General features: G+C 37.1%; 1 long non-coding RNA gene across 1 annotated transcript in view; it reads left to right on the forward strand.

The window, feature by feature from the left end:
- The window catches only part of LOC118575000, a 42,686-nt gene extending 17,698 nt beyond the window's left edge, over positions 1–24,988 (forward strand). The window contains exons 5-9 of the long non-coding RNA XR_004943828.1: positions 8,464–8,573; positions 9,983–10,109; positions 12,050–12,122; positions 22,934–22,985; positions 24,781–24,988. This is a non-coding gene — a long non-coding RNA (uncharacterized LOC118575000). The remainder of the gene's footprint in view (positions 1–8,463; positions 8,574–9,982; positions 10,110–12,049; positions 12,123–22,933; positions 22,986–24,780) is intronic.
- The last annotated feature ends 2,417 nt before the right edge of the window (positions 24,989–27,405 follow it).

A 27,405-nucleotide genomic window follows, 5' to 3' on the forward strand; every position in this document is an offset into this window, starting at 1 on the left:
AATTATATTTAGCCATTTTTTATATGTAAATTTTCTTGATGAAAAAATTTAAATACCATGATATGTAATAGTGACAATTAAATTTACCATTTTTTGGTAAGAAATTTTCCCTAAGTGAAATATTAGGCAGTATCTGGCTTTGTGGTAACAGAAACAGAGACACTGGGCCTGGCTTGAGCATTTGAAAACTCAAATCACACCCCTAGTTTATTGCCTCCAACAGTTCCTACAACAAAGCCACATCCCCTAATAGTTGTACTCCTTAGAGAGCAAGTATTCAAATCTATGAGTTTATGGGGACATTCTTATTCAAACAACCATATTATCTTAGAACAGTATATTTCTAAGCCCTCGTAATTGTTTCTATGAACTAAAAGTTCACAGGAACTATACCAAGAACAGTGTTATTTTCATTGAAGGAGATTGAATAGTAGCCATAGCACAGTCTGGATTTCATTATCCATTATCACACATGTGCATGCTTAAAATCTCATTTACTCCTAGAAATATATCATATGGATCATAATTTGCCAATATCCTATCACAGCTTAGAATGGTGATAAATTTAAAGGTCACATTGGACATTTTAATTTATTTTGATTTATTCTTTTTGGGAATATATATATATATATATATCAGATCTACCCATTCTCCACCCTTCAACCCATCCATGATGCCTATATCAAATCTCAATTTCAGCTTTGTGTCCTCCTTCTATAATAATTTATTTATTTATCTTTCAAAACCAGTGATCAGTTAGTGCTTCACATATATGTGTACAGGATGAGGAACCAGAAAATAAAAATCATCATTTTAACAATGTAGGGGAAAGAGAAGGAAACAGAGGTAGTGTAGAGAGAAAACACAAGGACTGAGGAAAAATTTATTAATTGGAATCTAGGAAAGTTCTCAAAGACTGCCTTACATGATAAGTTTAGAGTAAGCAACATTGATAGCAGATGGTCACTCTTACCCTGTAACTGAGTGGTAGTTCACCTTCAATTCTGCATGTTCTATGAGGTGAGAGAGGCTCAGTTATGATACTTATTTTTTTTTTATCTGTCTTTCTACAAAAATCTGGTCAAGAGTGTGATTTGCTCTATGTGGATCACATTGATGTTGTGGGAATGACAGTCAACTAAAAATGTAAAGGGTGAGTATACTGAATTTTTAATGATAAGTAGAGTTTATAGCCATATGAATATTGTAGCTGAAGCTATCCTGTTCTTGCCCTTCTGCCACAGCCCTCAAACCCAAGTAAACACACAGAGACTTATTTATTTACTTATTATTTACAAACTGTATGACCTAATGGCTCAGGCTTCTTGCTAGCAGTTCTTATATCTTAAATTAACCCATTTATATTAATCTATACCTTACCACATGGCTATTGGCTTACTGGTAATTTACATCCTGCTCCTCATGGCTGCAGGTGGCAGCATCTCCCTGCCTTACTCCTCCTGTCCCAGAATTCTCCTCTCTCTTTGTCCTGCCTATATTTTCTGCCTGGCTACTGACTAATCAGCATTTTATTTATCAATCAATCAATCATCCACCATGCTTTCCCTTTTCTTTTTTTTTTCAGAAAGGAACGTTTTAACTTTCACATAGTAAAATTACATAAACAAAACTATTATCAAGTGAAAATTAGAGTTATAATGTCTAGTCAATTTGTATTTGGAAAAATTAAAGAGGATATCCTATCTATCTTATATTTGTGAGTCTACTTTTATATCCAACTTATTTTTTATCATAACTAAGGAAAATTATAACTATCTAGTCTTCAACTACATCAGAGACCTCAGAAGCATGGAAGCAACTTTCAGGAGTCTTGCCAGAGTAGACAGAGACAGCTGGCAGCCTAGATAGTCATCCAAAGTTCCTCTGTAAACTTTGGGTATCTGTCTTCAGCCCACAGTAGAGGAGTCTCTCAGTCACTTCTCTCCATGTAGTTTAGAATGTCTGGCAATTTCTTCTGTGAAGCAAGAACCTAAAGGACCATTTTGCCAAGCAAAGTTCCATGTTCACTTTCCCATGGGTCCTGCATATCTAGTTGGTACAACATTTTGTCAAGCAGTGCAGGCAAGAAAAGTTTCTTGCCCAAATGGCTATTTTTGCCAAGAAGAAGATAAACTCCATATGGAGTTTCTGTGATGCCAATCCTTCTGTCTGAAGTAAATTGGTGATGCTGGGAGCAGACTTGTCTCTGTGTCCAGAAAGTCTAAATTTTTAAAACCTTTTAAATGTCATATTCTGTAGGTCTTTGAAGTATTTGAAAATTACCTATCTATCTGGAATATATTTATGTATACCTAGAAAACTTAACTAACATGGCTACAGTTCTGACTATCATAGAAGAATAATTATTAATCTGTATTTTTAAAATATCCATTACAATCTAAATGAGTTACATAAACATAACATCTCAAATGGGAGTAGAAATATATATACAGTATAACAAAATTAAGTTTAAACTTGTATCAACAAACTAAAATCTATACCAATGTAAAACATTTTTTAAAATTTGCTCTGTAAAAGTTGGTTCATTAATCTACCCTTTCATCCTACCACATGTACACTATCCCCTTTTCTCCTTTAGAAAGAGATTGCATTTATAACTACCCTGTTTTAAATAAAAATACTGGTTTTTCTCTGTCCTACACCAGAGGGCTCTTCTGATATGGGACACAAGAATCTCAACCTTTTCTTATAGGAATATGCTTGTGTTTAGAGAAGGAGTGAGCCAATTCCATTGCCCAAACCAGCTTGGTATATTTGGGAATTTGGACGTAGTTTCTAATTACTACTTCTTGTTGGATGAGGGTGCTATATTCTTGTGGGAACATAAAGAAAATTTTAGAATTATAGGGTTGTCCATGAGGCTGTATAGTCTGGGCCATGGTGTTATTGGAGACATTTCAGGGGGTCTAGGCTGGTCAATCCTGATGTATCTTAATCTGGAACAAATCTGTGGAAACAAAAGCAGAGCCTCCTTTCCAAAGTAACATATCCTTAGATCTAAATTTTGAAATCAAGATACCTTTAAAATATACATATTGGTTTAACTCAGCAGCCTTTATAATCATATGTCTCTCTGCAATAAAAAAATCCCAAAGTCAGCACAGTCCAGATTCTCTGTGTGATATTCATATTTACATAGCTTATTTTTATGTTACTTTTACTTTTTTAAAGACTTTATTTTTAAAAACTATTTTATTATATAACTGAATATATTCCTTTTTGCTCTCTCTTCCAAGCCTATGTACATTTTTACACACATTGTAAACTATTTCATCTGAATCTGCCTTATTGTGAACCTATTGCTTTAAACTGCAGCATTTATAAGACTGAAATGGCAGCTGTGGCTTCTGGCTCCCCCCACGTCAGCTTCCTAACATAGCAGTGATACATTTACCATCAGCTCTAAGAGCTATCAACTCTCAGAAGCAGTGGGTCTATGCTTCTATCAAAGCAGGTTGTAGCATAGAAACCTCTTTTTTTTTAACTAGCAAAAACTATATCCAACACATAACATAGTGCACAGCTTGGAGACACCTCTGTGTAATATAGCTTAGGTCAAGCCTGCAAGTCAGGAAACCGCCATAGAGTACTTCAAATCAGCAGGCTGCCACTAACTTGAGAGAGACAACTAGGAAAATGTTTTAGCTCTGTTTCAGAATCATTTTTCTCAGGTTTTAGGTGGAGACTCTTGCCAACCTGTTGGGCACCATTTGTAGCAGAAGCTATCCTATTCCTGCCCTGCTTCCACAGCCCTCAGACCCAAGTAAATATACAGAGACTTATATTATTTACAAACTGTATGGCCTAATGGCTCAGGCTTCTTGCTAGCTGTTCTTATATCTTAAATTAACCCATTTCTATTAATCTATGCCTTGCCATGTGGCTAGTGGCTTACTGGTACTTTACATCCTGCTCCTCATGTCTGGGGCTGGCAGTGTCTCCCTGCCTCAGCCCTCCTGTCCCAGAATTCTCTTCTCTATTTGTCCCACCTATACTTCCTGCCTAGCTACTGGCCAAATAGCATTTTATTTATCTATCAATCATCCACAACAGAATATATGGCATAAAATTGTAAGCATCTATTTTTATGGACAGTGGTATTTAGACTGTTCAATAATAACTTTAATAACTCATTACAAATAGTGGATGAATCAATTTTGTAAAATTATTGAAATTTCATTTAATAATTTTCTTCAAGAAATAAATAGGATATTCTAGCTGATTTTCCATGCTGTTTCCTAAGAAATGACATCTTACACACATACATATTTAATTCCACAAATAATAGCATCCAGATATGCATCTGTCTAATTTGAATAGTATGTTATCCTGACAGTACTTTTCCTGTGAGGGTCCTTTTTTTATTGACATGTATTAAAACAAAACAAAACAAACAAACAAACACCTCAAAATTTCCATTTGGCACCCTTCTGGATATCCTGCAATAAAACGTGTTGGAAGCCTGTAATATGTGTAAAAAAAAAAAAAACCCCAATATTTAGGGGAGAATGTGAGGCATTCCTCAAGAAATGCAGCACCACCCATGCATCATTTACACACAGAAAGTGACATTATAGTGAAACCATGGGCATGAGGGAAGGAATTCTGTCACATACTCTGATCAGAACTCAGCAATCATATTGATTTACTAAATCTGCTGCATTTTAAATCCCAAGTTACATAAATGAATTTTCCAAAAGTGTATATATATATATATGATGCGTACAAAATTAAAAAACATTATATATTAAGAAACCTTTATGTGATGATATTGACTAGTTCATTTTCATCATTAGATCAAAGTGAAATATTGTCAGTTGATTCACATAATTTGTTTTGAAAACATTTTCAGTATTATTATATATGCCATTGTTTGCTCAGCTGATACAGAGGCCATAGAAGAGTGTTGACACTGGCTTGTTTCCCATGAGTTGCATAGCCAAATTTTTTAGAGACCCTAGGACCACCAGTAAAGGGGTGGCACCATACACTATAGGCTTTGCTCTCCCCCATCAATCAATAATTAAGAATATGCCCTATAGGCTGTCCTACAGCAGTATCTTATGGTAATATTTTCAATTCAGGTTCCCATTTTCCTATGACTCTATTCTTTGTCAACTTAAAAATAAACTAGACAGCACATGCATGGTAATGTTGGACCAGTGACAGGGACTTTGCTAAACAATGACAAATCTCAGTTATTCTCTATGACCCTCTCATGCCTTTAATACCAGAACTACCTGAGTGAGAACTGTATTTCCAAGATCAGGTGCTAGCATGGGTTCCAACCTTGGCTGCCTTTGGAACACAGCTTCTGTGTTCTAATTCTCAGGATACACTTGCTGGAAGACATCACCTCTATGATGCTGGCCTTTTCTTAATCAAAGCTGATTCTACAGCCCCATCTGACCAGCATCCACTGTACCAGCAATTCAAAGATTTTGTTCCAGGCAGGGTTTCTCCATGTAGCCCTTGGTATACTGGAATTCAGTTTGTAGAACAAGCTAACCTCAAATTCAGAGACCCCTTTGCATTTGCTTCCCAAATACCAGGATTTAAGTGATTCACCACCATTGCCAAGCTTGAATATATAGTATAGGCTGGCCTTGAACACATGATCTGCCTTCCTCCACATCCTTCAGCAAATCCAGCAGGTGTGTGTCCAACTCAACTGGGGCAATGCTAGGTTTTAACTTTATTTTTGCTTGGTTCTGGTCTGTGGTTAGCCATAGGTGATTTTTCAGCTCCAGCTGACCAGAGACCACTGATTTCTTCAAACAAATGACCTTATAGAATTTTTGCTTCCATATGAATTTGCATAAGTCATAGCTCCATTATCTGCACTCCTTTCAAGATTTTAATCTTCAAGATAGAGAACAGCTCTCAATACTCAATCACTTTTCTAGTCTAGAAGTGATTCATGAATTAATTTTAAGCTATATGGTCTTGATTACACTTTAAATTATTGACACATTTTGTTATATGATCTGCTTTTTCATTTTATTTTTAAATTTTTGAGATTATAATATAGTTGTATCATTTCTCCTTTTCATTTCTTCTCTTAAAATTCTCTCATATAACCTCCTTGTTCACTTCTTTTTTCAGTTTATTCTTCTCTCATTTAATACATCATGACTGCAGCCTCCCCTCCCTCTTCTCCTCCTAATTCCCCCTACCTCCCCTATCCTCCAGAACCACCACTCCTCCATTTTCTTTCAGAAAAGAGAATTCCTCCCTGTGATATTAATGGAACTCGAAATAATAAGATGCAATGTGCTTAGGTGTATACCCTCATATCAGGGCTGGACAAGACAACCCAGTAGGAGGATAGGATCCCACAAGCAGGCAAAAGAGTCAGAGACAGCCCCACTCCCACTGTTAGGAGTTCAACAAAATCCCTAAGCTAAAGAACCACAGCTTGTATGCAGTAGGCCTGGTGCAGATCCAGGCAGGCTCCATGGTTGCTGCTTCAGTCTGTGAGTGTCCCTATGACCCCTGTGGGCCATGTTCTCCTGGTGTGCTTGCCCTTTCTGGTTCCCACAGTCCTTCTTCCTCCTTTTCTGCAGAATTCCCTGAGCTCCACTTAATGTTTGGCTCTGAGTCTCTGTATTGGCTCCAATCAGCTGCTGGAAGAAGCCTCTCTGTTGATGATATGGCTAGGCACTGATTCTATGAGTATAGCAGAATATCATTAGGAATCTTTTCCTTGAGTTTTTTTCAATTGCATTTGTTTCTACCCTCTGTCTCTGAGCTATCCAGTTTCTGGATGCTGGCCTAGAAGGTGGTGTTAGACAAGGTTTCTCTCTCATGGTGTGGGCCTCAGGTTAGACCAGTCATTGGTTGGCCACTCCTTCAAGTTCTGTGCCACCTTTTCCATGACATATCTTGCAGGAAGGGCAGATTGTGAGTCATAAGTTTTGTGGCTGGGTTGGTGTACTAGTCCCACCATGAGGAGCCTAGCCTAGTTACAGTAGTTGATTGTTTCAGGCCATATCTTCATCACTAGGAGTCCTTGTTAGGGTCAATGTAAATGGGAAAATGAGTGATCATTTGGGGGAGGGAGGAATAGAGGAAGAGTGTACAAGGAGAAACAACTGAATTAATGGACATTTAGGGGGAATTATGGAACTCTAGTGCAATGGAAGCTTCCTGTAACCTCTAAAATTGATTCTTGTTCATATTCAAATTCATGCCTTCTTTTCACTGCTTGTTCTTACTCATATAGAGACACAGACACACACACACATATCCTCTTAAATACTTAAGTACAAAAATCAATTATGTTGTCATGTGAGTTAAAAATCAAATTTTCCTGTGTTGTTTCACTTGTCTTAGAACTTTTGAGAAATATTTTATCTAATATGTCATTTGACAGTTTATAAGATGAGTTAAGTGACATTTAGTATATGATATATTTGACTCATCAACTTATCTCAAGTAGTGTGTGTGTGTGTGTGTGTGTGTGTGTGTGTGTGTGTGTGTGGTGTCACACTGTCATGAGTTTTGAAACAAGATCAGTGCCTTCTCCAGATGGCATCACAGATGTTGCCCCTGGCAGAAGCTGGGAATGGTTGAAAAGACCCAAAGCCAGATGTTACACAGAGAAAGAATCTAAATTGGAGATTCCATTGGCTCCTTCACCTCAGAGCTTTAGGAACCCCACAGAAGAGGAAGAGGAGCCTGCTGAATCAGTAAACAGGACTCATATGAATTTTCAGATTCTGAAGTGGCAAACACGGGGCCTTCAAGCGTCTGTACTTGTTTGTCTGAGTATATGGTATGGCCATTACCCTGGTGTTTTTGTAGGACTCCTATCAGTGAGAGTGGATGTATCTCTGAACCTCTTGCCTACTCTTGGGACTTATTTCCTCCTATTAGGTAGCCATGTGCAACTTCAATATGAGGGGCTTTTACCTTATTTAATCATATATGTTTGTCTGGTGTGGTTGTCATCTCTTGGAGCCCTGTCCTTTTCTGAAGGAAAACACAGGGATTTTGGATCTAGGGGACAAGGGAGGTTGAGGGGGAGGGTTCTGGAAAGAGGGACCTCGGGTAGGGATGTATGGTTTGAGAGTAGAATTTATTTTCAATATAAAAATGTAAATATGAATGGAGTATTCTGATTTTATTCTTAATTTCAGAATAATTTTATGATACCGCATTTCTTGTTGTTCTATAAATTTTATAATTATTTTGAACATTAGCATAAAATGATAACATGTATGGGAACCTGGATAGACACTGCACCCAGTCTCTGCATTCCTTGTGAATACTGCATTCCTAATAATTGTAAAACTTCTTGTCTAGGAATTTGGGGCAGGCAAAACCTTATAATGATCTTACTAATCATATGAAAAGGATTTACTGCTTAAGTATACATATTTTACAATTACTCTCTATTTATTTATAAATATTTGTTTTCTTTTTATGATGTTGATGCAGGGTCTCACCATACTGCTCATGATAATCTCTGACTCAGGCCCTGAGGAGGTGCTTCTCACTTGTCTCCTGTTGAGCTTTCACTGAAGACACAGACTCCACACCAGCTGGTGGTATTGTAAATGGAGGGGTTTTTGGCCTTTTACTTTCCATTGTTAGTTTATTTTGTGTGGACTTTTATATTTTCATATAATTTCAGATTTGCTGGCTATATTTTATAACCTGGATATTTTTGTGCATTTCATGTAATTTCATTCCATCCAGAAGTAATTACTCTTCCTTGTCATAAGTAAAAGACAGTGTATTAACCTACTGTTCTTTTGCCACAATAATTTATCCAAGATCAAAGTACAGTAAATGTTCTGTGAAGTGGCATCTACCTATATTTTTCCTGTTGTAATTATGGCAAAGCACTAAGCATGTTTAGAATCCTATGTATTTCCTCCCATTTGAATCCATGAAATGTCAGTTCTGTACATGACCTGATTTTGATGTTTTTTCTTTTATTTAACATTCTTAGTAAATATAATCATGTATTCATGTAATGAGTTTTAGTCATTTTAATCTACACTCTCCTATCTCATTCTACTATTTCTTCTGTTGAATAAACTATATTTGAAGTCTCCTCACTATTTGTGTTGTCCGAAAAAATTGAGAATCATGCAAGATTACAGTAGTTCCTTAATTGTCTGTCCAAATCATTCTGTGTGCTTACCTCTTCATTCTCAAATTCATGACTTCTTCATTATCAGATCTCAACCTGTGGGTCATAAAACCTTTGATGATCAAATGAGCCTTTCACTAGGGTCTCCTAAGTTCTTTGGAAAATAGAGATTCATTAATGTGAAATATAAGTATTTTAAACTAGGGAGATTGCCTATATGTAAAATGTTTCTCATGAAGATATGCAATTTTATCCTTAGCAGTTACAGAAACAATCATTCAGTGTGTGATTGTGTGTGACTGTAATCACATAATTCATCTGCCATTCTAATAAACTGTCTCAAAAGAAGTGAAGAATTAAATTGATGAAAAGATCTGATATTGTCCTTGCATCCATACACCTGTGCACATATTGCCTAATCTCCACACACCATGATCACACACACAAATGCTATTTTAGTGTTTACTTTGGCACATGGTTTCATTTTGCTAATCTATGTTTAACTGTGTCCCATATCCAAATGTCTTTATTCAAACTAATTTGTTGTAAGTTTTGAAACAGATAAAAAAATTCAGGTCTTCTTTCATTATTTTTCATTATCTGAATATTGTGTTAATGTTGGCTATACTATTGCAGTTCCTTGTGAATTTTAGATGAGATTGGCCCTAGAATGAAGAATAAGATGGCTTGTCTTTGGATGTGGATACCCTTAGTCTCTACTAGCTTTGATAATCCCTGGTGTCTTAAAGGCTATGAATAGCAACATTAACAAAATATTTGTGTTATTAATAATCTTAAATGCATGTTTATAGCTTTAAGTATTCTTATACTCATGTATCCCTGTGCTTATCATTTAAGGAATGTGAGGTATTTCTGATACAGAGTCTGACTACTGCTCAGTGAGGTTGCAACATAAGCACTGAAGCCACGCTTCCTCTCAGCATCCTGAGAAGCTCACACTGGAGACCGCTGCTCTCAGCTTATGGTATTATAAAATCAATTCCTTTTCCAATTTTGTTTTTGACTTTTATTACTTATGTAAATAATTAGATTTAATTTTATATTTTGTTATGTTCTGCTGTTTGCATACATTATGAAACCTAAGCACATTTTTTGGCTTACTTAATACTTTTCAATGCATAAGATAATTGTAAATTATATTATTTGGCTTTAGCCTAGACATCTAAGAAACAGAAATGTATAGTTCTTATTTTCTCCAGTAACACTTTTGAAGAGCTCTAAGACAATGAAAATAGGAGAAGGCAAGGGTGCTTATTATTGGTTACTGTTCAAATCTGCAGGAGTACCATCCAATATGGATCTGTACATGTGCTGCTTCCATACATAATATATCATATTTATATATGTTGGAGGTTTTTATTTTGATTATTTACTTGTATTCTGTACTATTTATATCCTTTAGGTATGTGGATCTGCCCTTCCAGGGTTTTGATTAAGTTTGTTAACAAATGGAATGATTTTGAAAGAGTGATTTTATATGTGTATTGTTTCTCAGTTATTTGTTAAGTAGTAGCCTCAGTTCTTTAAATAACTACCTTTATACACAAGGGAAATGTTCATGAGTGGTCAGGAAATTAAATATAGCAACAATCATATGAGCTTGGAAGGGAATCCAGATTAGCCAAGTCTAAATTATTTTCCTCAGCCTAGACCATGAGACAAATCATTATTGGTGACCATTGGGATGATGTATAATATAAGTATGGTTTCAAGCATTGAAAACACTTGCTTTTTATGGGAGAGTTACATATCTAACCTTAAGTATATTGAGATATCCTTGGAAGGTGTAAAATGGAGACAATGAGTGGACATCATGAAGTATACTATGTAGATTCCCAGAACTGTCAACAATGGTGTTTACACTAACACATTATGTTTACACTAACACAGTATGGGGTTCACAAATACAAAGCTAAATTAGCTGGGAAACACACATTGTCTCTCACATCTTTATATTGTAAGAAGCTATAAAATAACATCAAACAATTGTTGTTCTAAGTCCATTTTATTTAGTGGTATCTACTTTCAGAAGTACATACAATAATTTATGCACAAGATGATAATTGCATGTGTTGAAAGTGAAGATGTGTGTAGCTTCCATGATTACCCATCATGTCAGATACAGGTGCTCCTGCTCAGGAGGTCACTCACCCACTCAGAACTCTTTTTTCTGTTTTTTTTTCTTCCACATCAGACATTCAGTTTACCATTGCTTGCAAGTAAAGAATATAAGCAAGAAGACAACAGTATTATAACAGATTTAAACCATTAGTAATTGAGAGTTTTCCACACAAAATGGGTTAATCAAAACTCATTAGAAAAGGCATAAGTCCCACCCTTGTAGTGACCTACAATTGACAAAAGAGGATAAAGATTCCATACCTTAGCTGGAAAACAGAATGACTTAGTAGCAAGGACTGCCATTTCACCCCACATGTCTCCCTCTTACACTCATTGTTCTGCAGAGAAGCATTTGAAACTGTATTTCTTTGTAAAGCCTTTGACATATACCCAGTCTTCCAAAGTTAGCTATAAAATTACCACATTTCACCAAATGATATAATATTTCTCCAGACCATATTCCTATTTTGTATAAGAAAACATGGTTCTATCTCCTGACGTGAAAGATATAAGAAGCCATATCAACTTCCTCACTTCTGTGCTTTGTATAATGTCTATTAAGTACTTCTATTTTGTGTATTTGGAATTCAAAAGTTCCATCTTACCTCTAAGGTCATCCATACATCATTCACAACAACAGAAATTAATGTGTTTACTTAGTTGTCATAGGACTTTATTTAAGTCCTGTAACAATCCTATAATTTCCTTCATCATATTTCCTCATTTTTGTGGCTACCTTATCATATATCATGATGACTATAATATGGATTTTTGCCTCTGCAGATGCTACACAGAAACACATGTGCTGTCATCTGCATCACAGAGTGAAATTACATAAACAGGACCAGTAAATAAGGTTAGAGACTTTAAATCATACATAAACCAACCCTACTGTGATATCATGGGCATAGAGAACACAGTGATAAGCTCCCAGTTAGATCACAGTTACATTTCATTGATAGCGTGGGATGTGTGAACTGCAAAAATTCTGGAGAAACCTACGCAGGAGACACATTTACAGAGGATTTTTAAATACCAAATTCTTACAAATATGCCATTACAGTAATCTTGCCTGAGAAAACGTTATGAATAAAAAACTTCTATAGTGTGGTTGCAGGTTACATAGATTCAAGAATCTAGCAAACCATAGATCAAAACCACAAAAACTAGATTTTCAGCACTTTTGGAGGGAAATTAATGCATCCCATTTTAATCAGCATTGTAAATAATTTTTTATTAAGAATTTTTAAAAATCATTTTACTTACTAACCACAGATGCCCCTCTCTTCTCTCCTCCCACCCCCAGGCTCTCTCCCAACCCATTTCCCATTCCCTTCTTTAAAAATGTAAGGCCTCCCAAGCGGAGTCAGCAATGTAAATCTAGAGCAAAAGGTCTTGTCTCTCTGTCTTCATTGAGAAATATTCATGTTTCCAAGATAGGATGCATTGCTTTCTCTTGTGACAGAAGACAATGTGATCTGTATGATCACTATTCCTGAGCCTGCACAAAACAGATTGAACAAGGCAGCATTATGCACAAATAAATTTAAAGTGGTGTTTTATAATTCCAGTGTAGTGCAGAATTTGTTTCCTTTTGTCTAATTCCTTACAAGGTTGACACTCCAGCATGCTTATTCAGCTATTAGTGATTTTTCTTTATTTTTTCACAGTAAATATTCCATGCATAGCATCTTAGTTGTTCATGTATATTATAAATTTTAACCTATTGTTAATATTTTCATACATTATATTTTAATTAAAAATTTTTCTCAGAATATTCCATTCTGATCCTCCCTATATCATTACCCATCCAATTTAATATTCTCTCCTCTTCTATAGCTCTCTTTTTCTAAGAAAAAAATGAGAATAAAAACAAACAGAAAATTAACAAAACAATAAATACCACAACAAAACACACACAAAAACAAGCAAGAAGTGAAGATAGCTAAAAAGGAATCCATTTTATATTGTCCTATAATCCCTGGACATGGATCCAGCCCTGGACTGTAGTTGTTATTCTCAGTTACTCCATTTAAGAAATTTGATTTTCTCTTTCCCAACAGATGTGAATTGCAAATATATCCCTAAAGTAGGACTCTGTGTCATTGCCCTTTATCATTGTTGGGGTTGTAAGTGGTTTGATCTTTTGGAAGTTTTGTTCATACCTTTATTGTATAAAAGCTTTCTAAAATATGTTCATGTATGATAGTAATTTTAATGCAATCACCATATGTAGAAGTGACAATGTCCCATCTAGTCAAGCCACCAAGTAAACCTCCAGTAGCAAGTGCTACAAACCGCAAAAATATACAAAATAGGATTTCAGCTGATTATGACAAAGCTAATACCTGGAAGAAGCCAAGGGCCTTCTTGAGGTCAAGCTGAGGCCCATGCAGCCCTGGTGATTATCAGCCATTTTCTGTTATGAGTTTCTTGTGTGCTATTGTAGCTTTTCCATCATATTTTGAGCACCATATACCCTTCACTAAAGGAATATTTGCATATCCTACACTGACAGCTATGCAGAGCCAGAACCCCAGTTCAAGCCTCCCTGTAATTCTTGTCATTGGCAGCATCAAACCAAGTCCATCCTCAGACAGAGGAAAGTACCTTATCAGAGATACCTCTGTACTCTGTAAGAACAGACTTATCACCAGAGGCATCTAGCTGTACACAGGTTGCCTAGCAACTGAGCACACTTTCCTTTACTGCAGAAAAACTGCAGATAGCTTGGACAGATAGGAGCCACAGGAAAAAAAGAAGGCAGGTTTATTTTCTCCCATTGACTTAGCAACCAATAGATTCCTAACATTTTTCTATCAATCATGTTTAAGATTATAGTTGAGCACTTAAGATCCCTCTTCTTAGATATTATCTGAATTTATCCTTTAGTTAATTCATTTCCCCATTGGTCAATTCCCTTTTGGGTTGCATATCATAATTAACAATTACTGCCTCTCTATGTGATTGTTTTTTTTCTTTTTTCTCCATTTTTATTTATTATATTTGTGTTTTAATTTTACACATCAGCCATGGGTTCCCCTGTCCTCCCCCCTCCTGCCCTGCTCCCACCTTCCCCCCAGCCCTTCACATCCATTCCCATCTCCTCCAGGGCCAAGACTCCCCTGGGGATTCAATTAAACCTGGTGGATTCAGTACAGACAGGTCCAGTCCCCTCCTTCCAGGCTGAGCAAAGTGTCCCTGTGTAAGCCCAAGTTTCCAAACAGCCAGCACATGCACTAAGGACAGGTCCGGGTTCCACTGCCTGGGTGCCTCCCAAACAGTTCAAGCTACTCAATTGTCTCACTTATCCAGAGGGCCTGATCCAATTGGGGACTCCACAGCTTTCTGTTCATAATTCATGTGCTTCCATTAGTTTGGCTATTTGTCCCTGTGCTTTTCTAATCTTGGTCTCAATAATTCACACTCTTACAGTCCCTTTTCTTTCTCCACAAGTGGACTCCTGGAGCTCCACCTAGGGCCTGGCCAAGGATCTCTACATTCACTTCCATCAGTTATTGGATGAGAGTTCCAGCACGACAGTTAGGGTGTTTTGCCAGTTGATCACCAGACTAGGTCAGATCAGGCTTTCTCTAGACCATTGCCAGTAGTCTACAGTGGGTGTATCATTGTGGACTTCTGAGGACCTCTTGAGCACTTTCCTTCTTCCTGTTCTCATGTGGTCTTCATTTATCATTGTCTGTTATTCCTTGTTCTCCCTTTCTATTCTTGATCCAGCTGGGATCTCCTGCTTCCCTAAGCTCTCTTTCCCTTGAACCTTGCCCTTTATTACTCCCACTGTCATCCAAGTTGTTCATGTAGATCTCATCCATCTCTCTGTCATTGGGCGATCCCTGTGTCTTTCCTAGGGTCCTGTTGTCTAGGTAGCATCCCTGGAGTTGTGTAGTAGTCTAGTCATCTTTGTTTTACATCTAGTATCCTCCTATGAGGGAGTACATACCATGTTTGTCCTTCTGAGTCTGGATTACCTCACTCAGGATGATTTTTTTTCTAGATCCATCCATTTGCCTGTAAACTTCATGATGTCATTTTGTGATTATTATCACCCCTCTATTTGTCCCTGGAAGCCTGGCTTTGCACTGCTAAGGGATTATCACTTGTAAGTGGATATATACCGGGACTCCCAGATCATGGGAGGACAAAGAAGAAGATTTGGAAGAATAAATGACTGAAACAATAGCTCTGTGTGCTGAGATTCTATTTCCTGAAAAGAATCCTTGCCTTTCATAGCTCTCTCTCCTGAGCCACTGGGATGTATAATATTGATGCTGGTCCCTCTAATATTATAAAGTATGGAAGAAATGGTTAAATGACCCAGCTTGGTAGAAAATTAGCCAAGGAGTTTCCATATAACCCTACTTCAGACATGAATTAATATTGCTACTGCTATTATTTCCACCACCGAACATGATGGAAAGTCCTTATTGCTACTTCCTTGTATCTTCAAACACTGAGAATTTAATTTGCATCCATGAGGATACTTCACCCTTACTAACTAGATTTCATGATGCCAGAAAGTACTCTACATGCAAGTATATTTCAAACCTCAACCAATAACTCATTATGAAAGGCGATGTAGGATATTTATCCATTTCTTAGTGTACTTGTGCTCCTCATTACCGCCTGTCCTTTGAAAGAATAGTTCTCTTACAGAGGGTGATTTTATCATCAGATTATCATGTGCTCCTTGTAGGGCTTCTGTTTTATTCCTTATCCCACTGTTTCCATTTCCTAGGAACCATGACAATGAAGGAACATGAGGTTAGGACTGTTTGATCAACTGAAAAAAAGGTACTCAAAAATAAACTATACTGAAAGTATTTTTCCTTTAAAATCTTAGAGCAAGTAGAGAATATCACTTAACTAGTAATGCACAGTTAGGATGATAGAGCATATCTAGACAATTATATTTACATGGTGGGATACCAAAGCCTTACTAGTGTCCAAAGCATTCTTAGAAAATTCCCTTTCAATGTATGTCTTGCAGAAGCATAAAAGTTTTCATTGTGGTCATACTGTAACTAAGAGTTATAAGATGCTTTGCTCACATGTAGGAGGATATCTTTCCATATACATTGTCTTAGAGTTATCACTTCTGTGATGAAACACCATCACCAAAAACAAATTGGTGAAGAAAAGTTTTATTTCATATGTACATATTGCTACATCATTGGAATATGTCACAGCAGAAACCATAACAAGGCAAGTTCCTGGATGCAGTGGCTAATGCATAGCTTATAGAAGGTTGCTGCTTACTGATTTGTTTCCTCTCACAGTTTTGTTTGCCTGATTTTTTTTTTTATGGAACTTAGGGCCACTTGTCCACACCATCAACAATGAGCTGGGATGTCTCCATCAATCATTAATTAAGAAAATGCCCTACAGTGCCTACCTACAGCCAGATCTTACAGAGACATTTTTCAACTGTGGCTCCCATCTCTCAAATTACTCTAGCCTGTGTCAAGTTGACAGTAAACTAGCCAACACACACATGAATCTGTTGGGATAGTTACAGGGACACCAGTTCTCATAGAGTGCCAAGTTTCAGCTAGTCTTCTTGATCCTTTTATGCCTTTAAACACCACACCATCTGAGTGACTCATATTACCAAATTTGGCTGCCACCATGATGTATTCCCAGACTGCATCTAAAACCCAGCTCCTGTGTGCTAAATTTCAGGACATCTACTAAAATACTTAGCCACAAAATAATGCTGATCTCTTCTTAATCAAAGCTCACTCTTCAGTCCTAGCTGACCAGATTCCTTTGTCTGAGCAAAGAAAAGGATTTTACTATAGATGGTCTGATCTCTCTCTTTCTTTTTTCTTTTATTGAAAATAAATTCTTTTCTTATAGTATATATCCTGATTCAGTTTCCTCTCCCTCTATTTGTCCTATATATAATAGAATATATACCATACACTATAATTACACCAAACTATTCTATGGCCAATGCAAAAGAGATGGAGTTGAGTTTCCAATTGTAGATCACAGAAAGGCCAAGGATTGTAACAGGGAAATTATTGCAGATTATGCTGAGGATGGTTCTGTTAATCAGGAAAAAAACAAGGGAAGATAACATGCTCCTAGAGAAATGTTTAGTTATCAATTAAGAGTATCCTACATACTGTGCATACATGAGGCCCATGTGTACCATAGAGTTGGGATTATTATTTTTACGCCAATAACTATGGTGCATCTCCAGCATACACATATATTCAGTTAGAATCTTACCTCTAATGCCCTAGAGATTTGAAGATTATCCAACTGGCTTGGCCCACATTCCTCACTTCTGATAACAGGGAAATACATATCTTCGAGAAAGGAAACCATGTTCCAATTCATCTGTCTCTAGCCTCTGGAATGTAGACAAACTTCTAAATAGTCTTGAACTCTTCAGATGTACTGAAAAGAAAGTGATACCAAGCTTTCTCTAAGTTCCTATTTGGCAAAGCCAAAACTTCCTGTGGAAACCACCTTAGTTGTTTAGGAGGGAAAGTGTGGTCTCTATGTAGGAAACCTTCCATGAATCCTGGATCCCTTGAGTAGGTTTACTTCTTTATCCAGAATCACAGGGCTCTTTAGAGTTTGTCCTTGTTTCCATAGAGTTCTCAAGTAGAGCCATGTTAATGCCTAGAAGCTTTATCAAACAGTCCTGGTGTACAGTTGGGAGCATGTACCTTTCATGCTCTAAAATGGGTGAGATCTATGATCTCAGAAAAGAAAAATGATGTAGCAGAGTCAGCATCTGTTTACCTGTATCTGGTAGATGGCAGCATTAACCTATCAGTTATTCTTTCACAAGTGTTACTTTTCACTCTACATGCCTTCTCAACAACTGCTCTCCTACACTGTGTCCTCACCCATAGAGATACTTTTAATCCACAAGCTTTATAATTAGGAACAACACAGGTACTTGACTTAAGTAAAAATGTAACCCATACTGGTAAAAGGAAGCATTTTTTTGAATAGCTCCTATCAGCAACACAGGGGCTAATGAGATTGAGGTTCCACCACTCCCCTGAAGATCAGGAGAACCAGAAGAAGTTGCCAAGCACTAGGACTTTTAAGTCAGACTGCTGTATTCTTAGCTCCTGTGGTGATTCTCTTCTAGGTTCTTGATTTCTATACTAAGAGGGATGTGTCCTGTCTACTTTCACTGATCTACTTCATTCACTACTATTCTTGACACTAGTTTTCTACCCACATCCTTTCAGCCTACCTCTGGCCTGGTCTAAACAGCTCATGTGTGGCCAGACATGAAAAATTAGTATTATTTTAGTGACAGACTCTGCTTATAAGTATCTGCATGACATGCCATAGGTCTTTCTATCCTGATGGTCTTTGGGACTATGTATTCTTTTTTTCTCATTCCAATAGCCCACTCCTCTGAGGGCTTGAGGCCTCTCCTTGGTGTAAATACATCTATTTATGTAAAAGTACTGTTTGTTAAAACATTTAATCATTAGTTTCATGGTTGTGTAGTGAAATGTAATAGGGAATGTGGGTAGCAGTAGGAAATTCATGTTGAAAATGTGAGATGTATGTAGTAGGCAAAAAGCTGTGGACTGAATGCAGGCTTGAGTACGACTCTGAAACTTTGCTGGCACAGCTATAAAGAACCAGTTTTCTTAACTGCCCTAAACTCAGTGCCAAGACAAGAGTCTGAGGTTCACATAGCCAGCACTTGTTTCTAGGAAAGACCTAGAAGCTGCTCATAAATGTGATAGTCACCTAATGCAAACCTTTGCCAGAGTGACAATCCAGGACTATTAACTCTGTCTTGTAATGAGCAGATTATTCTAAATATTTCCTTTGGAATTTTCAAATTACTGTGTTGTACAAAAACATCATTTACATCATTCAACTTACAGCATGGGGACTTAGCTGTGATAGTTTGAAGGACTAGATATCCTATCATGGCTTGTTTACTGTTTTCCTACCATATAGAAGAGCAGGCATGGTCAGAAGACTGTAATCTGATCACACAGCCTGGCCCTCCCACCTATTGTACACATCTCTGCCCTAAGTCTACAGGGACTCAGAGGGACCAGACTATAAAGGGCAGGGAAAACTAGTGACTGAGGCTCCACCTATTCCAGTACAGGAAAGCAATCATTCCTGCTAGGAAAAAAGATTCTGCTGCAGCATTTGTGAGTACACACAGTATGGGTTTTATCATGTAATCTATGTGTTTGGCCGTCCACACACTGTAGTAATTATCATGTAATCTATGTGGTTGAGAGTCCATACACTGCAGTAATTATCATGTAATCTCTGTGGTTGAGAGTCCACACACTGCAGTAATTATCATGTAATCTCTGTGGTTGAGAGTCCATACACTGCAGTAATTATCATGTAATCTATGTGGTGTTAGTAAGCACAATAACCTAATTGGTTTCCAAGAGCTTATCTTGGTGGAATTGCAAATAGGTTAGATCTTTTGAACATATTGAGCAGTAGTCATAGGAATAGTTTACATTTCTCTTCAAATGAAGGTGTATTTGTCCCTCTTGTGATAGTTGGGAGCATAAACCAAAACTGCAGATGAATTTTTGAAATTGATGTTGTTCTTGATACAGACAATAAGACAAACTGTAGATGAACCTTTCTGTCCTACCAGCTGTGCTGCATGTAACCACACAGACACTTAATATTAATTGTGAATGCTCAGTCAATAGGTTAGGCTTGTACTTAGCTAGCTCTTATAACTTAAATTAACCCATTTCTATTAATGTATGTTCTGCCTTGAGGCTCATGTACCTCACATACATACTTCCCATCCCGCTCACCTGCATCTCATGACATATTTCTGATTCTGCCCTTTTTCTCGATGCATTTACTTCCCCAAACATCCTGCTTAGTCATCAGTCAATCAGCTTTTAATGATGAGAGCAACATATCTTCCCAGTATATGGAAATCTAAATCAACAGCTGGCCCATCTGAGGCATAACTCTCAGTGGACAGCTGCAGAGGCAACATGGATACTACTACTAATGATGAGAGATATATTCCATTGTGATTTGGCAGGGGTGAAACTTTAGGTGTAAGTTGTAGCAAGAAAGGGATATGAGACTGGGGTTTTGTATTTACATTTGACATAGAGAGCAAACTGTGTAAAAAGGGAGAAATGGTGGTACTGGATTTTTTGTTGATTTCTGTGAGAGTATGGAAAGAGGGCACAGGTTATAGTAATAATATAGAGCAGTGCTAGCATCCTAAATCTGGAACCCATGGGAAGAATCATGTATTAAATAGGGAGCATGTAACTTATAAAAACAAAAAGGTATTCCATGAGTACTGCCTTTGATACAATGGAAAATCTATGAGGCAGCATTTAGGCATCATTATTATTTAGGATCAAATGTATGTTACAATAATAACCAAAGGTAATTCAACAAAGAAAATCCTGTTGTTATGAATAAACTTTAAAGAAGAAAATGAGACTCTCTCACAGGCTAACCTGTGTAGATGTGCTATAAGGTCACAAACAAGATCAATCTTAGGGGTTTGGAATCCTAGAAACTGAGAAATATATTTATTCTTCCTTGAGACAAAGAATGCACATACTGTTATAGAATACAGTGTATCATTCTCTGATGGACTGCTTCATGTGAGCCATTATGGATACTTGTCCATCAACACTGAAGTCCCCAGGGAAATCAGAAGTTAAAGGGCAGTAGAGGTGGAACAAGCTTATGAGGGGACTAAATATGAGGAAAGCTGTGGATGATGCCCAGTTGATTGGGTTCATAGTGCTGTGTTCACAGGAAGGGTTTTGAGACAGTCATGGACATTTACTGGCTTTGGTGAGCTTTATGTTCAGCAAGATATTTAAGAGATTGAAAGTCCTTTACATTGTTAAGTGACATAGACCAATATGTAAAGAGTGTCTATAGAGTGGGATTGCATCTTGGAGGATACAGGAGAATATATAAGCAGAGAGAGAGGTCTATTTTATATACTAGGAGGAAAGTTGTCAAGATTTGTGTTGAGGCAGAGTTCCTAAAGAAAATTACTGAAACAAAACATAGGTCTGTCGTGAAGAACTGGAAGACTTTAAATCCTCACAGAGGGCATCTATGATAAAGCCATACAGGTGAAGATAATCAAGTCTATTCTTTTTTGCCATTTTTCTTTATTAAGAAATTTTTTACACACTCCACATTCCATCCACAGATTCCACCTCCCTTCTCCCACCCCCAATCCTCTTTCCCAAGCCACCTTGCCATCCCCACATCCCCCAAATCGAGGTCTCTCCTAGGGAGTCAGCAGAGCCCAGCACACAGCCTAGGCAGGTCTAAGCCCCTTCCCACTGCACCAAGGATGTGCAAGGTGTCACACCACAGGCACTGGATTCCCAGAAGCCTGCCCATTAACCAGGGACAGATCCCGATTCCATGCCTGGGTGCCCCCCCCCACAGTTCAAGCCAAACAACCATCTTCTGTATCCAGAGGGCCTAGTCCAGTCCCATGGGGCTTCACAGACACCAGTCCACAGTTCATGGGTTTCCATTATTGTGGCCGATAATCTCTGCACATCCTCTCATCATGATTTTGAAGTCCCATACCTGCAGAATCCATTCTTCCTCTCATCAATTGGATTCCATGAGCTCAGCCTGGTGCTTGGCCATGGATCTCTGCATCTGCCTCATCAGTCACTGGACAAAGGCTCTAATGACAGCTAGTTTATTTGCTAGACTGGTCCCCATATTAGACCAGTCCAGTTACCCTCTGGACCACTGCCAGCAGACCAAGGTGGGGTCAACCTTGTGGATTCCTGAGAGCCTCAACAGCACCCTGCCTCTTCCTATTTCCATTATGTCCACCTCTATCATGGTATCTCCACCCTGCCTTCCCACTCTGTCCCTGTTCCACTATGAACTTCCTACTTCCCTATGTTCTCATCCTTCACTCCTCACCCTCTGCCACCCCCAAACCCAGTCCACTCATGTAGATCTCATCCACTTCTCCTTTGCAGGATCATCCATGTGTCCCTCCTGGGGTTTTTCCCCTGTTAGCTAGCCTCTCTGGAGCTGTGGGTTGCAGTCTGGCCATCCCTTCCCTCACATCTAGTATCCACTTATCAGTGAGTACATACTATGTTTATTATTCTGAGTCTGGGTTACCTCACTCAAAATGATATTTTCTAGTTCCATCCATTTGCATGAAAATTTCATGGTAGCATTGTTTTTTTGTTTTACTGCTGAGTAGTACTCCATTGTGTATATATGTCACATTTTCTTTATCCATTCTTCAGTTGAGGGGCATCTAGGATGTTTCCATGTTCTTGCTATTACAAATAATGCTGATATGAACATAGTTGAGCATACGTCCTTGTGGTAAGATTGAGCATTCCTTGGGTATATGCCCAAGAGTGGTATAACTGGGTCTTGAGGAAGACTTATTCCAAATTTCTGAGAAACCACTATAGTGATTTCCAGAGTGGCTGTACAAGTTTGCATTCCCACCAGCAGTGGAGGAGAGTTCCCCTTGCTCGACATTCTGTCCAACATAAGCTGTCTTCAGTGTTTTTGATCTTAGCCATTCTGACAGGTATAAGATGGTATTTCATTCAAGTCTATTCTTGATGTGGAGATTTATGATACCAGATTAATATGCATTTTACTCTCTTCTCTGAAAAGGTATGCTGCTAAGAGGATGATTTGCATAGCCCAGGCTTTCAACAGCAGCCAGGTATGCTGGTTGGAGAGTCAACAGCTTCTGCTCCAGCCACAGTGGCAAACCCTTAGCCTCTCTGATGACTCAGGTCATGCTAAAAATGTTTAGTTCACTCGTTCTAGTGTAATTTTGTAAGTAGAGATAATATCTTACTAAGAATGCAGTCTTAATTTGATTATTCTCATGGATTCATACATTTGCTTGTTTACAAATATCACATCAAGTCCTTCAGAGACAATATTTTTATAACAACCTGCAGTGTGACTTTTATAGCTTAGAAAGGTATTGCTTCTGGATCATGTGGAAGTTCTAAAGAAATCCTGCACTACCAAATCATAATTTCAGTACAAAGCATGGTTGTGTGGAGAGATGGTGGATATAGTAATGGGAAAACTTGACATGGAGTGGGTCTGAATTAGAGAATATATGTTTAATTATTATTTTTCCTTATTTAAACATGGTATTATACTTACAGATAAAGTATGTAATTATATAAGAATTAAAGTGCTAAAATGTATTATGGAGGTACAGTGGTGGCTCACCTCTTTAATCACAGCACTTTTGAGGCAGAGGCAGACAGATCTCTGAGTTTGAGGCCTGCCTGGTCTATAGAATGAGTTCAAGAACAGCCAAGGCTACACATAGAAATCCTGTCTCAAAATGTGCCCCTAAATATAAACATGACAAAAATAATTTATTATGTCATATTTTATTCATGGCTGTTATTCAGTGTTATACAAATATGAGGAGTTCATGATTGAATCTTATATGTATGGCAGAAGAATTAACATTAGAAAATACTACCAGTAATATGTCCACACCTGCGACCAGTTTACTGATTGTTCACTTCATCCAGATCTCAGATTACACCAGGAATCAGGCACTCTTATCCTTTCCGTGCCTAACTGTCAAGCTGAGAGGAGTTAAATAATATAGAGGAACCTTGGATGCCCTCATTCTGTCTCAATGGTCTTTCCCTAATATTCCAGCTTAGTGCCTTTTCTCTCTTGTGAATCTACTATTATCTGTCAATTAAAGCATTTAGTTTTGGGAGGATATTTCCTGGACTAAGGGTGCTGTGTTCACTTCACTTACACTATTCAAGAAGCACATGAACTTACCAATTTGAAAAGGTTTCTGAAAATTGTCTCACTTGTATACATAATAAATAATTATTGTAGTAGTGAATTCTGTCCAGACATACAAACTCCCTCTCTCTCTCTCTCTCTCTCATTTACATAAATAATAAAATCAACTACATGTTTTATGTAAGTAAAAAATCCAGTTTTACTGTATATTCAATTATGACTGAACAATTGAAAAACTTTTTACCTAATTTATACGAAGACTTACATAGGTATTAATAAATTATATTTTTGAGCCCTTAATTTAACTCAGACTTTTTTTATTCATAAGTTTATGTGTACACATGTGTGTCTTGTCGTATTTCAGTAAGTTTTGAAAACAGGAAGTGTGAGTAGAATGCTCTTACCTCATCTTATTTTCAGGACAGTTTCATCACTACAGGAAATCTTGTGGTTCTGTACTAATTTAGAATAATTTTGATCATTTCATGAAAAGAATGACACATATGGAGATATGTATGCCCACTTTACCTAATCTCTACACTGCTTGTGAATATTGCATTCTTAATAATTGTAAAACTATTTCACTAGGAATGTGGGGCTTTCTAAACTTTATGTGGATCTTACTAATTATATGACAATTTACTGTTTAAGTGTACATGATTTACAGGTTCTCCCTGTTTTTTCCTAAACATTTTCCTTTTTATTTTTTGATCCTGATGTAGTGTCTCACAAGCTTGCTCATGATAATCTCAGACTCAGGTTTGGAGGAAGTACTTCTACCAACTTCTGAGAAGGTTTTATTGAAGACATGGTCAGCATATCTAGTTGGTGGTATTGTAAATTTTGGTGCTTTTTCCTTTCCTTTACAATTACTAATTTCTTGCATGTAAAATTCAATTACATTTTTATATTTCAATTCACTAGTTTGTTTACTGGCCTTATTTTTATATCCATATATTTGTGTATGTCTTACTATTTTCATAGAAATCACATGAAGTTCATTCCAACTATATGGTATTCATATTTCTTGCCATAGAAAAACTGAGTGCTCATTTAATCCAGTAATTGCCCTGAGGACAAATTCCAGCAAATGTTCTGTGAAGTGCCATCCTTTTGTATCTTTTCCTTTCTAACTGTGGGGAAAATACTGAACCTTTTAGGACTCTAGGTGTTATACCCATTTTATCATGAAATTACAGTTGTACATGTGATTTGACATGTTGAGTCTTTTCCTCTTCTTGGTAGATATTATTAATTGACAAGATGTATGAGCCAGTGCTATAGTTTTAGTGAAATCTAGTCAAGCTGGTTATTGTCATTCAAAGATATCATAACTAAATTGGAAATTTAATACTCTGTTTCCTTAACATTTTCTTAACACCTTCTTGGTCCCTGAAAACTAATCCTCCAATACCAGGGTTTTATGGAGTTCCTGTTGAAATTTTTATAGTTGCATATCCAAAATATAGTGTTTTTGCAATAGGGACTTAACTTCTAGTTAAGTCCCCATGAAAACAACCAAGGGCAGTAGTCTTCTGGATTCCCTTACTAATAATTTGAAAGGCATTTTCTCCTGGCCTGGATCTGATGTTCTCCTTAGGTAGTCATGGCCCCTGGTGGGCAGATTTTCTTCCAAATGTGTGTAATTTCCTGTAATCCACACACATAATTCATATGTATTAGATAATTTGGAGTGAATATAAAATAATGATTCCTTGTCATTTTTGACCATCCTTAGTGTTTGTAATTCCTTATTTTTTAAATTTGCTTCTGGAATCCTCAGAGAGCTGCTTAGCAGAAATAGCTATTTAGAGTATTGCTTTGTAGTTCTCATATTCACCTTTTAAAATTAGACTCGTTGAAGGGCCAGGTGGTGGTGGCACATGCCTTTAATACCAGCACTCAGGAGGGATAGTCAGAAGCGTCTCTGTGAATTAGAGGCCAGCTTGGTCAACAGAGCAAGATCCAGGACAGACACCTGGATCTACACAAAGAAACCCTGCCTCAAAAACAAAACAAACAAATAAAAATTAGTCTGGTTGAATACTTTGTACTTTCTTATAATTGAACTTACCCTTTGTGATGTTTAAAAATACTTGATTCTCTTGATTGCTTATGTCTTTTACTTAATTATGTCAGGATATGTTGTGGATTTCAATTTTTAATATTTTTATCTATTATTGTGTTGCTGTTTTACATGTTATTACTTTTTTGTATTTTTGATCCATAAAAGACATTATACTGGGAAACTGAGGTAGCAGAGTAAATGACTGGCATTTAAAATTATATATAATAAATCATTGGTTTCAGAAGTCATAGAATTGTGATATTTAAAAATATAAATGCATGTTATTAGCAGTCTTAAATACATGTTTTTACTTTAAGGATATTCACATTCTTTATTCCTATGTTGTTCTTTAATTCATATAATTTATTTTTGGTACAGTGTCTGACTGTGCTGCTTAGTGTGATTGCAACTCATCATGGAAGCCATGCTTCTTCTCTGTATCCTGAGAAGCTGACACTGGACGAGGCCACTTCCCAAGCTTATGGTATTATAAAACCACTTGCCACATGATTTCATTTCAGATTATTGATTGCTCATGCAAATAATGAAATTGAATTATATATTTTTTATATTCTGAAATTTGCTGAAGTTATTAGACCTAAGTACATTTTTTTGATTATGTGGTGCATTACTTTATACTGGGTTATGTCTTTTCACAGAAATTGTAAAAATCTTGTTTGCCTTAAGCACCAGATACTTGAGATCCAGAAATGTGTAGTATTTATTTTCCCCACTAACTGCTTGAGAAGACCTTCCAGCACACTGTGAAATTGAGATGGCTAGGTTCAATAATCTTGGTTAATATTCAACACACTGAAGTACTGTCCTTTGAGGATCTACACATGTGCCACTTGTATACACAATATATCATATTTTATATATGATGGAGGTTTTTGTTTTGATTGTTAACAAATATTCTTTCCAGGATATTGTCATTAGGCATGTGAATCTATAATTTTTCCCTTTCATAGTTTTAATTATTTCTTGATCAATTAGACACCAAGGAATGATTTTGAATGCCTACACAGTCCCACGATGTTTTAAATAATTGCCAGTATTCATTAGAGAAATTTTCCTGAATAGTCCAGAAATGAAACAGAAACAACAATACGAGCTTGGAAGGGGATACAGACAAGCCGAGCCTTCATTACTCCCCTAAGCCTTGACCATGAAATAAGTTTTTATTTGTGGCTTCATCTCCAATATAGGTGTGGGTTTGAGCTGTCGAGGCCCTTGCTTTTTGTGGGAAAAAGTTACATATCTGGCATTCAGCACAATC

The sequence above is a fragment of the Onychomys torridus genome, unplaced genomic scaffold (assembly GCF_903995425.1).
Source record: "Onychomys torridus unplaced genomic scaffold, mOncTor1.1, whole genome shotgun sequence".
Classification (NCBI taxonomy): domain Eukaryota; kingdom Metazoa; phylum Chordata; class Mammalia; order Rodentia; family Cricetidae; genus Onychomys; species Onychomys torridus.